The sequence below is a fragment of the Festucalex cinctus genome, chromosome 18 (genome assembly GCF_051991245.1).
Source record: "Festucalex cinctus isolate MCC-2025b chromosome 18, RoL_Fcin_1.0, whole genome shotgun sequence".
NCBI classification, from domain to species: Eukaryota; Metazoa; Chordata; class Actinopteri; order Syngnathiformes; family Syngnathidae; genus Festucalex; species Festucalex cinctus.
In genome coordinates, this window is record NC_135428.1 from 22,073,129 (window position 1) to 22,089,528 (window position 16,400).

A 16,400-nucleotide genomic window follows, 5' to 3' on the forward strand; every position below is an offset into this window, starting at 1 on the left:
CGATCGTTAATGTGAACATGGCTTGAGCCACGTAGTTAGCATCCAATCGAACTGCACACACACAACTTAAGTGTACCTTCTTCAAAACTATTAAGTGCATCTGACTGAAAATACTTGACATAACCACAGTGTTTCAATATAGGACACAATGTGTAAAAATAACATTAAAAAAATAAGTCTGTTAGCATGATAAACAAGTTTTACCTTGGCCATTACGAGGTAGATTGTCACCCGGGTGTGAGCTGAACAACATAGTGATACAGGTCGCGCAGGGTAAATTCCGGAAAAGTCGGCGATTTGATTAGTTCCGTGAAAACAGCAAGGTACAGAAGGTAAGGGTCTGTTTTCAAACTAGCCATCTCCAGTTTCTGTTAATATCACACTCTATGTGCGCCTACTAAATGTTCCACTTCTGCCGACAGGCGAACGTCAGTTGAACTAGCAGATTCCATGGCTCAATGGGCAATAATAACTTTTAGTTTGTAAAATAAAAGTCTCTTAATTACCTAAATCGCACCGCGGCCCGTCCACGTCCATTCAAACGTCATTTCCTTCCGCCGTCGATGGTGGGGCAGTCACGTGATCGCGTGACGTCGGTGTAAATGGTCAATACTGTTACAGTGTAAGAAACGTATTAGAATATCATGTCTGCTACAAAATAAATATAAATGTCAATTCCAATGACGACGTCAACAACACTCTGGGAAATGGTTAAGTGAATATTCAGCACCCTCCCACGAATTTACATTGGGCAAATTAAATGCCCCCCCTCTTTCTGTCTCACTCAAAAGCAACTTGCAGGATAATATCAGGCAACTAAAGCCAATTCAAACTACACTATACACAGACTAGCCACAGAACACTATAACAAGTAAAACTTGCGAGCTTGCCTCCGAATGGGGGTTTTGGTTCTTGTGACTACAAAGGGCAAACTGAACAACCTTAAAGTATAAGTTCAAGTCAAATAATTAAGCAGCTTAACTGCTCAACAAAAGGAAGGCTAAATTGTAGCACCCCAGACACAGCTTTTAAAAAAAGAGTTAAGACTCCTCTCTACATTATTCTAAACTTGACTGATGCTAAATTAGGTTTGTGAAAGGTTGTGCATTAACTGAACACACCATTCCTTTGCAGACTTTTATTGCAACATCAGACTGCTGCTGGTGGGAGGGTTTCAAATGTGCCCTTTTCAAACCTAAGACCAAGGTGTACTTTGCCTTCTTTAATGTAACTTGTCGCAAACCTCAGCTTATGACCTTTTGTCTCTGCTCTCTGGCAAAGTCAAATGGAGCAACAGGACATTGAAGAAAACACACCTCCCCATGCAAAGGCCATTAAAAGGCTGCTACTTACACAACGCAAAACTTTGAACTCCGGCAACATGCCATGATGACACAAACATTACAGGATGCACTTCATCAACACAAGAAAGAACCAACATAATTTTCTCTCCATTTTTCCAGTTAAAAAGGCAGTACAACATTGCTAAAATAAATCAGGCTTTGTAGATCACATTTAAAGCCTTTTTTTTTTATTACTTCTATTCTGTAGTATTAAAAAAAATTGCTCACTTGTCACTGAGGTAACATGTAATGTAAAAACTATAAAATGGCAAGACAAAAAAATATGAAATATTGATTAAGACCAAAACAAACATCTAAGCTAAAATATTAATGTGTAAAAGTCTAAGTCTTGCTATTTAGTACATACATATTCCTGTTGTTGGGACTTCTTGTCCAGGTCATGCTTGTAAATGAGAATTCATTCTCAAACATTTTTATCCAGCTAAATAAAGGTTTAAAAAAAAAAAAAAAAAAAAAACAACGCTATTAATTTAATTCTCTAGTTTAATGTCATCATGAACCAGCAGAAAATATGAAACATTGGTTGAGTGACATTGAGTCTTGCTATTTAGTGCATTAAAAACATAATTTAATTCTCTAGTTTAACACAAATTTTTCAAACAAAAAAAAATATGAAACATCGATTGGGATCAAAACCAACCAAACATCTCAGCGATAATGTTAAGGTGTAAAGTCTGAGTCTTGCTGGTACATTACACACCTAATCTAATTCTCTAGTTTCACAAGCATTTCGATTTTGATTTCCCTCACATTGTTCATTCTATATCCAATGGTTTGAGACAGCCTGAAATGTCTAAACCCATAGGGATAAACTACAGTAACTAATGTCTAGTTACTGTTCAGTTGGCTTTGAACGTTACACATACTAATGTAGGGTGGCATTGATGTTAACGCAACGGTGGTGCTCAGAGCCCCCATGATTAATTTGTGACAGTAACCTTATAGTAGAGGTATGTTGCTTTCATTTTTCAGTAGCTTTCAAGTTTACGATCTTGTTTTTGATTTATCTGTTTGTTTGTTTTAAGCCATTAACATTTTGCGTACAAAATAGGCCCCGGACTAGTTTATTGTTCGGCTATGGATGCAGACACAGTCTGTCGGCGGCTTTATACTGAATCACATGCAGCATTTTCGGTGCAACATCCATACGTTCCTCTCGGCTTACGACAACCTACCAACCAACCTCGCCTGCCCTCCATAAAATGCGTATAGTCAGAACAGTCCGCACCGCGTCCATTCTGGGTAACCGTGTACATTTTCAACCCATGTGTATGTGACTGTGTGTTTCTCGTGTGGATAAATCTCTTACCTGCCGTGTCCAGCCCAGTCAGCCGGAAAGGCGCATTAATATTCGACACGGGTAGGCAAATCCATTGAAAACGGCGTGCATCTGTCTTGTCACTCGGGGCACGAGACAAAAAAAAATGGCGAGTCGGGCTTTCGAAATCAAAACATAGTCCAAAAATGCCTCATTGACTCTTTTTTTTTTTTTTTTTTTCCCCCCCGCTGTGCCATAAGAGTCCGAGCAGAGGTGTGCTGCGTGTGGCCAGTCTGTGGGACTTGTTTATTCGCGGCGTCCCTTCTGTCGAGCACTGAGCGGGGACAATCACACTCCTCCCCGCCTGCTGCTTTGACAACACCCTTAAAGGGACACGCACTTCACCACCCACATATAACAAACAAAATAAAGTAAAGACGTGGAAGTGATTATGTTATTTTTGTCCCCAATAACCCACGCACAGGCATTTAAACGTCACACATAACGTATTTTTATTTTTAGGTATGCCGATGACGGATGACATATTCGACAAAGTGACGTCATCAGGTTTTTGTCAACTGATGTGACGAAGATAATCATCAGTCTATGTTTAAAATCCACGCTAATGGTCGGATGAAGGGGAACTTGGTATGCTTGTGACCAAGTCAATCTGTGTAGGAACTCAATGTGTCCTTATATTAGCAAGTTTTTAGCGATTGTAGGTTATTTATATGCATTGTTATGTACAGAAGCACTGTTTTTGTTTTGTTTTGTTTTTAGTGTGAGCTCTTTTTTGACAATATTGTGACATTTTTTTGTATCGCCGACATCCCCACAATATCATGATAATTATCGTGTTGTGACCTTCATATTGTAATAATATTGTATTGTGATGTTTGGAGATTATTACATCCCTAGTCCTCGAGGGTGCATGGGAGTTTGCCCAATCAGTCTACATGTGTTTTGTGGATTTGGAGAAAGCGTTCAACAGTGTCCCTCGGTTAGTCCTGTGGGGTGGTGCTTCGGGAGCACTGGGTACTGAGCCCCCTGATACGAGCTGTTCGCATGTATCGATACTTCAACTCCTCCACTTGGGGCAGGATCTCATCCCCGACACGGTGAGAACACGCCACCCTTTTCCGACTGAGGATCATGGTGTCGGATTTGGAGGTGCTGATCTTAATCCCAACCGCTTCACACTCGGCTGCGAACCGCTCCAGTGAGAGTTGGAGATCCCGGCTTGATAAAGCCAACATCACCACATCATCTACAAAGAGCAGAGATGCAATTCTGAGGCCACCAAACCGGATCCCCTCAACGCCTCGATTGCGCCTAGAAATTCTGTCCATAAAAGTTATGAACAGAATCGGTGACAAAGGGCAGCGAGTCCAACCCTCACTGGAAACGAATCCGACTTCTGCAGCAATGCGGACCAAACTCTGACAACGGTCGAACAGGGACCGAACAGCCCGTATCAGGGGGCTCGGTACCCCGTACTCCCAAAGCACCCACTGCAGGACTCCTCAAGGGACACGGTTGAATGCCTTCTCTAAGTCCACAAAACACATGTGGGCTGGTTGAGCGAACTCCCACGCACCCTCGAGGATCCTGTTGAGGGTGTAGAGCTGGTCCACTGTTCCATGGCCAGGACGAAAACCACACTGCTCCTCCTGAATCTGAGATTCGACTTCCCGATGGACCCTCCTCTCCAGCACCCCTGAATAGACCTTACCAGGAGGGCTGAGTGTAGTGATCCCTCTGTAGTTGGAACACACCCTACGGTTCCCCTTTTTAAAAAGGGCGACCACCACCCTGGTCTACCAATCCAGAGGCACTGTCCCCGATGTCCACGCGATGTTGAAGAGGCGTGTCAACCATGACAGCCCCACGACATCCAGAGCCTTTAGGAACTCCGGACGGATTCGGGGCCCTGCCACCGAGGAGCTTTCCAACCACCTCAGTGACTTCGACCCCAGAGATAGGAGAGCCCACCTCAGAGTCCCCAGACTGCTTCCTCAAAGGAAGACGTGTCGGTGGAATTGAAGAGGTCTTCGAAGTATTCCCCCCACCGACTCACCACGTCCCAAGTCGAGGTCAGCAGCACCCCATCTCCACTATACACAGTTTTAATGGTGCACTGCTTTCCCCTCCTAAGACGCGGATGGTGGACCACAATTTCCTCGAAGCCGGCCGGAAGTCGTTTTCCATGACCTCGCCGAACTCCTCCCATGTCCGAGTTTTTGCCTCAGCAACCGCCGAAGCCCCATTCCGCTTGGTCAGCCGGTACCTGTCAGCTGCCTCCGGAATCCCACAGGCCAAATAGGCCCAATAGGAATCCTTCTTCAGCTTGACGGCATCCCTTTACCGCTGGTGTTCACCAGCGGGTTTGAGGATTGCACCGACGACCTTCCGGCCACAGCTCCGATCGGCTGCCTCAACAATGGAGGTGCTGAACTGGCCCACTTGGATTTAATGTCCCACGCCTCCCCTGGGACAAGGGAGAAGTTCTGCCAGAGATGGGTGTTGAAACTTTCTGACAGGGGATTCCGCCAGTAAATATATATATATATATACATATATATATTAGAGCTGTCAAACGATTAATTTTTTTAATCAGATTAATCACATCTTAGAATTTTGATTAATCATCTGTAACGATTATCGGCCGGTTGTAACTTTTTGCAACCTCAGTTCCAAAGGAATTCCACTCCTGTGGCCTGGACATGCCACCGTGGGGAGTGGGGAGGACAAGAACATCCCCCACAAACAGCCACACATGTTCTGACTGACACGCGCACACGCACACACACACAAATCAGAACAGTAAAAGCCTTCTTAGAAACTTGACTTTCTTATTTTGCAACAGAACAATGAATTATGAAATGTTGTTTGCCATTTGTGAAATGTTGACTCCATGAAATGTCATGAAAATGTTCCATTGCAGTGGCAGATTCTCCACTAAACTTTCATGTGTATGCACGTTTTAACAATGTAAGCTAGGTAACATTTCATTTGAGGTATTCAATTGTACGTGTTGCATTGATTAAATTCTGACCTTAGAATCTCAACAAACATGGGATTCAGATTCAATCTGATTAGTCTCTACCAAAACCTTCTCTAAGCTGGTAACTTTCCACTTTGGTCTCACCGGACCCCTGGTGTGGAGACCACCGCCCTCCCAATTTAAAAGCACGCTCCCTGCTTGCTGCTCTCTCTCTTTTTCGCTGCTCTTTGGCTCCATTCTTTTCGCTGCTTCTCTTTCCGGGTCTCCATCGGCGTGGTTGCCAGACAAAGGGCTAGCCCAGCTAGCTTAACCTCCAGCACACGGCAACGCACAGAAGCCATCGCGTGTAGCGACAGGCGCAGCGAAACACGCTGCTTTTAGTCCCTGCAAAGGCTCAACGGATGGTGCTTTTCCCAAGCACCGAGGCCTCAACCAAGAGGGCCTCTTCCCAGCCAGTAGGTTGACCCCGTGACGCTCAGTTGGCCAGCCGGACGACCTGTCTCTCCCTCTCCTGAACTGAACCTTCTCCATTCTATCTTCAAACGGGCTTGGCAAGTCTCCATCCAGGGTCCTGCTTCTCAGACCAACCCCATCTGTAAGTGCAACTGCAGGCCTTCGCCAGATTACAAATTGGTGCAAACTAGGTTGATTGTGGGTCCCATGTTGGGTTGATTTAAGAAATCTATCACCTTGGTTAAGACCGTTTCTCTTTTCTTCTTTTCTTCTCCTTTGATTATTTTTATTATTTTAGTTCTCGTTTCATTTCCTATCATATTAGTTAGTTTTGCTTCTTTAAATTCTAAGTAGATTATCCCACCTAGGTTAGAGAATAAACGTGCACAAAACTCAACCCCTGGTTTACTGTGTGTGTGTTTCATCAATTTATAGTGACCTCTAAGCTGAACAAAGAACTCACAAAATTGTAGTAAGGGCACAACCTTCATTTTAATGACTGATTCAACAAGGTTCTCATCTGTTATCCTGATAAAATTATCAAAAAGAGATGTGGTGCTCCGCAGGCAAGCTCAACTTAATTTAAATATTAAGTTTGAGTCTCCTTCAATTAATGAGCCAATTGATTATCAATGTAATAATTAACAATTATTGATTTAATAATTAATTGGACCGATTTCCCTTACATAATGGTGCCCCGAGTGAGGCCAATGTACGTTACATATTTTGTGAAACACACACATGTAACAATCCAAAAACAGCTTCGTGCAGCGTGTTCTTCTGGGAAAATTTCAACTCGTTTCCATAGCAACCTAACTAAAACTTTATGCTAGAGCCAATCCGCTGTATAAAAGCAGTGTATTTGAAGCACTAAATAACAGTCTAACGACTAGTTATTGAGAAGAGAATGAATTTGTCGACTATGTGAATGTTACACACACAAAAGTGGAAGAGTAACGATCACATTTTTTTTTTTATTGCATGCAAAACTTTTTTTTTTTAGGCCTGGGAATGTTTTTTCTAACTCGTCACGAATTCTGATTGGGTTAAAAATACATTCCAAACCTCACGTGGCGCGATCAGCTTAGCTACCTGATTACGTTACAAGCCTTTAGGCTGAGGAAATAGTCTAGTGCACGAAATTCTGCATTCAGACCACCATTTGAGTCACAGCACACTTCTCAAGGTGTTAAGTTGACTCCCTTTTGTTGGGTTAGCGTAGGGCCCATGGTGCTAAAACTGCTAGCCTTTTGTGTAAAACACACGTGTTAAGATCTGCCATCTTTGGAGGCGTATCCTTAACTTAACTTGGATTCAGGTAACCACCCCTTGAAACCAGTCGACCAATAAACTAATTTGAGGGGCGGGGCCAACGGCCAGACTTCCAAGTCGCTCCTCATTTGACTGTGGCCTCCAAGAGGATCACGTCTCACCACGTGACCCCTCACTGAGAGCCCACTCTCTGCCAAATTGTAGCATTGAAACAGTAGTAATATAGGTTGCTTAAATTGTTGTAATTAGATGTCCATCTGATTAACACTTATAGTCTACTGTTTGCTTAATATTCATATTGCTACACGGCCAGCTGCCAAACTACAGCCAGTATAGTTGACTCCTGCCTTCTCGCAACTCACGTGTGAAGAGGGACACATCACAGCCCCCCTCCCCCCGTGAGCCTACTGTCTGCCTTCTTCAGGACCCAAGGAAGCTTGTAGCATTCCTGTGATTACAAGAAGTAGAAAGTTGGCAAAAGAAATGAGAAGAAATAAGTCAGAAGCTACAAACCTAGTCAGTATAGCTTGTGAACCTCTGACTAAACCAGTGTCTCCGATTGCCACTGTGAGACTAGCGCTACTAAATACAAGATCACTAGTTAACAAATCATTGTTGATTCATGACATTATTATGACATATGATCTTGACTTATTTCTCCTCAGTGAAACATGGCTAACAGAAGGTTCCTGCAACACGGTTCTCAATGAGGCAACACCAACAAATTTTAGTTTCATGAACAAATGTCGTAATGGCAAAAAAGGTGGTGGACTTGCTGCCATTTTTAAATCTCTATTTCAGTGTAAAGAAATTTCATTGGGAAGCTTTAATTCATTTGAATATCTTAGTCTTTTGGTAAAAGGTGAACCAAACATCGTCATTGTCATAATTTATAGACCTCCAAAACAAAAAGGCAGATTCATGGAGGAATTTGAAGAAATGCTGTCAGTAATTTGTACCGACTATGATTATCTGGTCTTAACTGGAGACTTTAACATTCATGTTGACAACAACTTGGATAAAAACACCAAAGAATTTTGTAATATACTTGATACTTTTGGTCTCTCACAACATGTAAAAGGTCCAACACACAATCAAGGTCACATTCTTGATCTCGTCATCTCTAAAGGTGTTGACATTTTATCTGTTGAGGTGAAAGATCTGGCTATTTCAGATCATTCCTGTGTGTTTTTTGAATTACAAACAATCCCAGAAGTTCAAACAACTACTGTCTCGATTAAAAAAAGGTACATAAATGAGAATACAAGCAACATGTTTATGGAATTAATGGCTGCATCACCAACTGTAAATGCAGAGACCGTTGATGAACTTCTGGATGAATTCACCTCAAAAATCTCAAATGTTTTGGATGCTGTTGCTCCTATTAAAACTAAGACCATTTCATCCCGAACTAAAACACCTTGGAGGTGTACTACCAACATAATGACTTTGAAATCTAAATGCAGAAAAGCAGAGCGAAAGTGGAGAAAAACTAAACTCCAAGTTCATTTTGACCTGTACAGACAATGTCTTTGTCATTTTAACCAAGAGTTAGTAATAGCTAGACAACAACACTTTTCTGAAATTATTAGTAGGAACCTCAACAATACACGCACTCTATTTGGCGTGGTTGACAAACTTACAAATCCCCCAAATCAAACAGCGCCAGAACTCCTCTCAACAGATAAATGCAATGAATTTGCCTGCTACTTTAGTGAAAAAGTACAAGCCATCAGGTCAAACATTGTTACAAACCAGCAAAATAACAAAACGATGCTGCACTTAAAATCACCTAGGAATAATTTAATTACCATGACAGAATTTGACTCAGTGGATCAAAATACTGTAGTAGACTTGGTTCAGCAATTGAAACCTTCCACGAGCTGTCTTGACACAATACCATCTGGCTTTTTCAAAACCATTGTGAAATCTGTTCAGATCGATTTACAACAAATAATTAATTGCTCACTTCAATCAGGTGAACTTCCTAAATGTCTGAAAGTAGCCGCCGTCAAGCCCATTCTAAAAAAAGAGAACACTGGATTTCTCCCTGCTAGCAAATTATAGACCAATCGCAAACCTTCCCTTCGTAACTAAAATAGTTGAAAAAGTGGTTTTTAATCAACTCAGCAATTTCTTGAGCTTAAACTGACGTTTGGATAAATTCCAGTCAGGTTTCCGACCTCATCACAGTACAGAAACAGCTCTGATTAAAGTACTGAATGATATAAGATTGAGCACTGATGCAGGGAAGGTATCAGTGCTCGTCTTGTTGGACCTCAGTGCAGCATTTGACACGATTGATCATAATATACTGTTAGACAGGCTGGAAACTTGGGTGGGGTTAAATGGAACAGTCCTTAAATGGTTCAGGTCCTATTTGGAGGAAAGGAGTTACTTTGTGACCATTGGAAATTTTGAATCTGATCGAAAGGCCATGACATGTGGGGTCCCTCAAGGGTCAGTCCTTGGACCCCTGTTGTTCAGTCTGTATATGTTACCTTTGGGTCAAATGCTTCAGAACACCGATGTTGACTATCATAGTTATGCAGATGACACACAACTGTATTTATCTATGTCCCCAAATGACAGCAGTTCTATTAACGCATTGTGTCATTCTCTAGAGCAAGTTAACAACTGGATGAACCAAAATTTCCTTCAGCTGAACGAAAACAAAACGGAGCTCATTGTTTTCGGCAATAAAGAAAAGAGGATTGCTGTTAAAAAAACAGCTTGAGTCACTGTCTTTAGAAACTAAAGACCAAGTTCGAAATCTTGGGGTACTAATAGACTCAGATCTGACCTTCAGCAATCATATTAAATTCATCACTAAAACAGCCTTTTACCAGCTGAAAAACATATCCAGACTGAAGGACTGCATGCTTCAAGCAGACCAAGAGAAGCTTATCCATGCTTTTATCTCCAGCAGACTAGATTACTGTAACGGTCTTCTGACTGGACTCTCTCAAAAGAACATGAGACACTTGCAGCTCATTCAGAACGCTGCAGCTCGAGTTCTGACCAAAACAAAAAGATCAGAACATATTACTCCAGTACTTAAGGATTTACACTGGCTCCCTGTCAGCTGTAGAATCGATTTTAAAGTTCTGCTACTCGTCTATAAATCACTAAATGGTTTGGGTCCTGAATATATCCAAGAAATGCTGATTGAGTACAAACCCAGCAGGGCTCTGAGATCTACAGACTTGGGCCAACTAGTGGAACCCAGAGTTCGAAGCAAACATGGTGAAGCTGCATTTAGCTATTATGCTGCACACAGATGGAATAGGCTGCCAACAGAAGTGAAGTCAGCCCCGAGTGTAAATGCTTTCAAATCCAGGTTAAAAACTTTGCTTTTTTCTTATACCTTTGATTAGGGACTTTTAAACAGCTTTAATTAAGTGGTTTGTTTTTTTGTTTTTTTAGTAAATTTTGTAACCTATTTTTATTTATTTATTTTTTTCCTCTGAATGTTAACTACTGTTTCTTGATGCTTATGTGTTGTCTTTCCTCGTGTAAAGCACATTGAGTTGCCTTGTGTATGAAATGTGCTATACAAATAAACTTGCCTTGCCTTGCCTTGCCTTCAAGCATGCCTTTTCTATCCCAAGTTCTGACATCCTCGCCTCCTTGGTAGGGTTTTTGTTTTTGTAAGTGTTGAGAATGTAAACTGCCTGATAATAGATGAACCTGTCAAAACTTCGTTATCATAGCGCTCACAGTGGATTGCGCAATATGTTCAACGCCGTCCTAAATAATCCAACGGCATCCCACAACCTACATGGATTCTGAAATTGCGTAATTCAGAACTAAAATTAATTTGTTTGTATTTATGAGAGGGAAAAGCTTGGAAAAAAAAAACATTGATTGTGATAATATTAGAGGGATACTTGTTTAGCCATTTTTGGCAGTCAAACGGTTAATTTCTTCTTATAATTTAAATAATCAAGTTACCGTGATTTGAAACTAATCGAGGGATTTAAATTACTACTGTACCGTCCTAATCTATGATTTTTTTTACTAGATTTAAGACAATTTAACATCACGTGTCTTCGCCACTCTTAAACGTTACATTATAATATCTTCCCTACTCCTGTTTCACCAAGTGTTAACACTGAGTTTAGGGTTAATATTTTTGTACGTTTTGCACTTTTTAATCTTCATTAATTCCGTCGTGTTTAATGAATTAACACCGTCTTACAGTAAGTAGTAGTTTCCCTTTCCCCTCGACGCGAGCCCTTACAGGATACTAGCATCGCGATATAAACCCATGGGAATTAAAACGTTTCCGTGGTTTCCGCTCCTTGTTTATAATTATTAGTGTCTTCTTAATAATTCGGCGTCAGTGCCGCGCATAACAATCCGCGCGATTATCCGTAAGGAGTGAATTTAACGTGTTTGACAGATTGACAGCTGGCGACACACGCACGGTTAACTTCCGGTGACGTAGCCATTCATTGACAAAGTTACGTTAGCTGCGTCTTAATAACAACTTTGCTTGCCAAGTGCTACGATTTTAAAACTTGTGCAAGGTATTTAAACGCTCGTTTTAAGACACATTCTGTGTCACTTACGAGTGACGGAGTTGTTTTGTCTATGCGGTAAAGTTATAAAACTTTATTGATCGAACAAAAAGTACGACTCCTATACTACACACAGGAGCCTCGTTGCGTTATAAACGCCGACGGCGTCCCCCTGTGGCTATTCACGGTACCGCAGTCGAGGAACTTTTACCAACAAAATTAAAACGCTTGATAACTTTAATTGTTGACTTACCAAAGAGTTTGTTTAAATAATTAACCACCATTTTCAAGTACTTAATTTTGTTTTAATTAAAAGCAACACGCATACAGTAGTGTATAGCTTTTCTCGTTGTATTAAACATGTTTACCCAATTTTTAGGCACTTTTGGAAACCTCAATTGAATTAAATGTAATTTTAATTTAATGTGACTGTCCTCAGTAGACTTTTGTTTCCTAAAACCTGTAACCTCAAATGTATGCTGTGGTTAATAGTAATTTAGCAGACTAAATTGCTTAAGACAACACTTTGTTGAGGGTTCTCAATTATTTAGTGCATTGCCATTTAAAATAATTGGTAACATAGTTGGGTACCATCCTTTAATCTGTGCCTTAATAATTTTGGTAAAACATTTTGAATCAACTAATTGAGCCCAAAAAGCTAATCTTTAAGCATTTTCAGCATTGTCTAATTGGCTAACAATTAGTCCTTCCAAATTGAGTAAAGTGAGCTTACGCATATCTTTGATATCATAACGCTACTTTTAACCATGGATGCTTTGCAAAATGCCCTTGCGACCGTGACTAACAATCTCATTCCAGGCTATGCCGACGCGACAGCCAGCGCTAGCGCAGAGATTCTTGAAACCAACATTGCGCAACTCGTTTGCGACACTCAACAAGGATCGTTAACCCACGAAGATATGGCACAAATCCTCAGCCGACTAATGGTGAATTTAGTGGCTAGGTGGAAATTGAGTGACCATGAGCTTGAACAAGTGAAAAGCGTTCTGACAGCAGAACAGCAAATTCACGCCCAAGTTAGCAGTAAGCTAACCGAGTTGGAAGCATGGTTGCACGAATCTGACCGCGTGAACTTGGGAAACCAAGTTACAAAATTGACACAGGAACTCAAAGTGAGTACACAAACTGCCCGCACGCATGAACAAAATTGGCATAATGCCACATCGGAAATTCGTGAGCTAAAAGAATGCATTGCAGAACTATCAAATCAGCACACTGAAGCCCATTGGATTGATCTCCAAACTGAGCGTGAATTTGACAAGTACTTGCTAGCTCTCGCGAATGATGAAATTGCGGAATTAACTCAAAAGATTAGACTTTTGAAAATTGAACGCACTGAAGGAAAAAGGCAGACGTTTCGTTTGAAATCTCAGTTGATGGCAATGGAAGAAAAACTCCGGTGATTGCAGCATCCATCCTTCAACACTGGCCGGGATGACGAGTCATCCCATGCTGAACCGAAATTACAGCAAGTCCCACAAGGTAACACCAGGTGTCCATTGACGCCGTCCCAAACCACTGCTTTGGAGGTCCCCGTTCAGGACCTGTCTCAGGTGAACTCTCCTTTGCATTTTGATCCACTTGTGGTGCACGCACCTGTTCCTTCTTCAGACGCTGCCACGTCTGATGTGCAGCAGACTTCTGCTGCAAATCTTGGACCTGCTTCTCAGCCACCTGTGCCACTTCCGGTTCCCACTCGCTCCATGGCAAGCACTTCTCCAATTGCCGCTCAACACACACGGGGGCCCCCTCCCTCTGCAGTGTCACTGAGAGGCACAAGCTCACCTGTCTCTGTGTTTCCACCAAGAAGCACACTTCCGGTTTCGGTACCCCCGCTAGGCGCCACGCCTTCTTGTGTGTCTCCAGTTGCTGCCAACCTTCCTTCCCCTGCTCAACAAGCAGATGCTTCTTCACCTCATCATGTGGCGCAAACAGGCATGTCTACAAAAGAGTTAGATACGATTGCCAAGCACATTCAGAAATTTCAGCCAAAACAAGATTGCTCTGATAACACTTCTGTGTACCTCAAAGACCTTGATTTTCATTTGAGGAGATTCCCACAGGCAACAACGGAAGACAAGATTTACCTCATGAAATTGACGTCAACTCGAGAAGTAAGTGATTGGATCGACCGCCAGCCGATCCACATCTTGAATGATTATCGAGCACTGTGTCACGCATTGTCTCGTGAATTTGATGGCCCAGTATCAGCAATGAGCTTTCTTGCTGCCTGGTCAGTAAAACAAGGCCGAAAGGAATCACCCAGCCTGTATTATAGTCGCCTGCGCAAGGCATACTTTGGGCATCGTAACGAACCCAACATGGAAGAACAGGTAGAATTCAAAACACTTTTTCTGAACAACCTCCACCCAAACACAAGCCGCCTCTTGGGCGTGACAACTTCTCCTCGCACGCTAAGTAGCCTAGAGCTACGTGAACTTGCATCCAAGGCCTTTATGTTTTTACGCGAAAACGCTGCTAAATCAGTGGAATCCTCTGTTTACCATGTTGCAGGTGATTCAGACGAAGTCGAACGACAGTCCGAATCAGAGCAAAGCGACGATGACATTGCCGCTCCCCCATCAAATCCTGCACAACGGCCTCAAAATGGTTCTCCTCAGAAGCACCAGTACGGCCGCAGTGCACCTGCGCGGTTGAGTAATAGCTCCAGCCGTGGTTGTGAACGGGAGAAACCCTTTGCGAAAACAAAACCTCGCAAAAAGAAACCTCCCCGCACAAATAGTCTGCAGGAGCCCCCATCCACGTCAGGTGACTCCTCAATTGACAGTAACATCTGGACAAAAGTTCTTGATGGACTGCGCAAATTGTCCAACAACAGTCAGCCGACAGCCATCAATGAGCCAGAGGTGTCGGACAACACCGTTCTTTCAGTCCAACTGGATCCAGCACCTTCTTTGCCTTCTGCCAGTGCACCTGTTACCGAGTCGAATCAACCATTCAAACAGCTCTTAGGTAACCTCAAGATTAAAGGTGCATCGCGTAAGTTCTATTTGAGGACGACACTTGAACAAACATTAGACTATGACGCTTTGGTTGATCCTGGCGCTGACATTACAGTAATGTCCAACACGCTCTTCAACCAACTTCAAGCCATGCTGAAGAACAGTGGCCGGATGCTCCCCCTCAACCACTGCTCATTGGAGATCGGTGCATTTGCACTGACTAATACCCATCTGGACTCCATGGCAACGTTACACTGGACGATTGGACCACACAAATTGGTCCACATTGGTGTACGTGTCTGCTGTGGAATCAGTTCCGCTCCTCATTGGTCAAGATCTGCTGGGCCACTTCAAGCCCCTGATAGATTACGACCGACGTAAAATCTGGTCACAGGTGCGGCAGCCTCTGCCAGCAGCACCGCTGACCAAAACTGCCAATTGTTATGCGGTAAGCCTAACAGAGCCTTCTTGTGAACCTGTTCTGAGTGTACAAAACTCACACAAGGACTCTCACCCAGCTCAAGGGGGGACCATGCCTGTTGTCTCCGAGATGCCCTCAAGAGGTCACCTTCGCAACACCAGCTCTCCCCTCGGCCAAGTTGAACATCCCACTCAGGGTGTGCAACTCTGCCACCTTACGGAATGCGACTTGGATTGCACCTCTGAGCTACGCATGACACAAATTGAGGCCGTTGTCCTCACTTTTGAAGCAAACCATTCAGCTTCACCGTGGACTTTGAACTTGAAATCGCACTTGAAATTGTCATCGAACAACCCAAACAACACAGTGGTTGCTCTTTGCAATCTGCTTGGCGCGTTGTGCCTATTTCTGAGCAAGTTGTTACCCACCCTGCCCACCCTTGCAATGCAGATGGTGCGCGCCACTGCCCTGCCATTCACTGCCCCCGCTTTCACGCGTGCAGTACTTCTTTTGGGCCACACGTTGTCAGCCTTTGTGCTCAACAACACTTATCTGTTTTCAATGAACTTGCAGTCCATTGTTCTTCTCTTGCTTTTGCTCACCGCCGCCGCGTGCCTTCCTCGTTCGCCTGTTGACGGCTCACCTGTTCATGCCAAGACATTCGCTTTTGGTGGTCACCTTTTGCTTCCTGTCCTCCTCCGTGGACCGCACATCTCTGCCGTTCGTGGCTCCACGTAGCCGAAGGGGGGGTCATGACATAATACGCCCATGACATGACACATAGCTGTCAAAGGGAGGTCATCACAACAGGACTGGACCAGCCAATCAGGTCCAACCTCCATGACCTCACTTCCTTGGTTACAATTGAGGGACGAAACTCGCCCATCTTTGTTGACCATCATCAGCAGGTCCAAGATACACCTGTGATTCTTCCTGTGGTTCATCCACAAGATGACTTGGAGCTTTCGGCTCCCACACATCAGGCACCTATGGGTGCATTTGCCTTTCCAACTGATGCAGGACCCAAACGGTCCCTTTCCAAACAGTGGTTTCAGACACCCTGGCGCCTAATGGCCAACACATTTTTGCTGCTGTTGTGTATGACTGCGCTAATGACATAT

The 16,400-nt window shown here is 43.1% G+C and overlaps 1 protein-coding gene across 1 annotated transcript in view; it reads right to left on the bottom strand.

Annotated features, from left to right (window-relative positions):
• The window catches only part of nrip1b (nuclear receptor interacting protein 1b), a 169,342-nt gene extending 166,331 nt beyond the window's left edge, over positions 1-3,011 (bottom strand). The window contains exon 1 of the mRNA XM_077504211.1: positions 2,674-3,011. The gene's annotated coding sequence lies outside the window, so the exon portion shown is untranslated. The remainder of the gene's footprint in view (positions 1-2,673) is intronic.
• Positions 3,012-16,400: the final 13,389 nt, after the last annotated feature.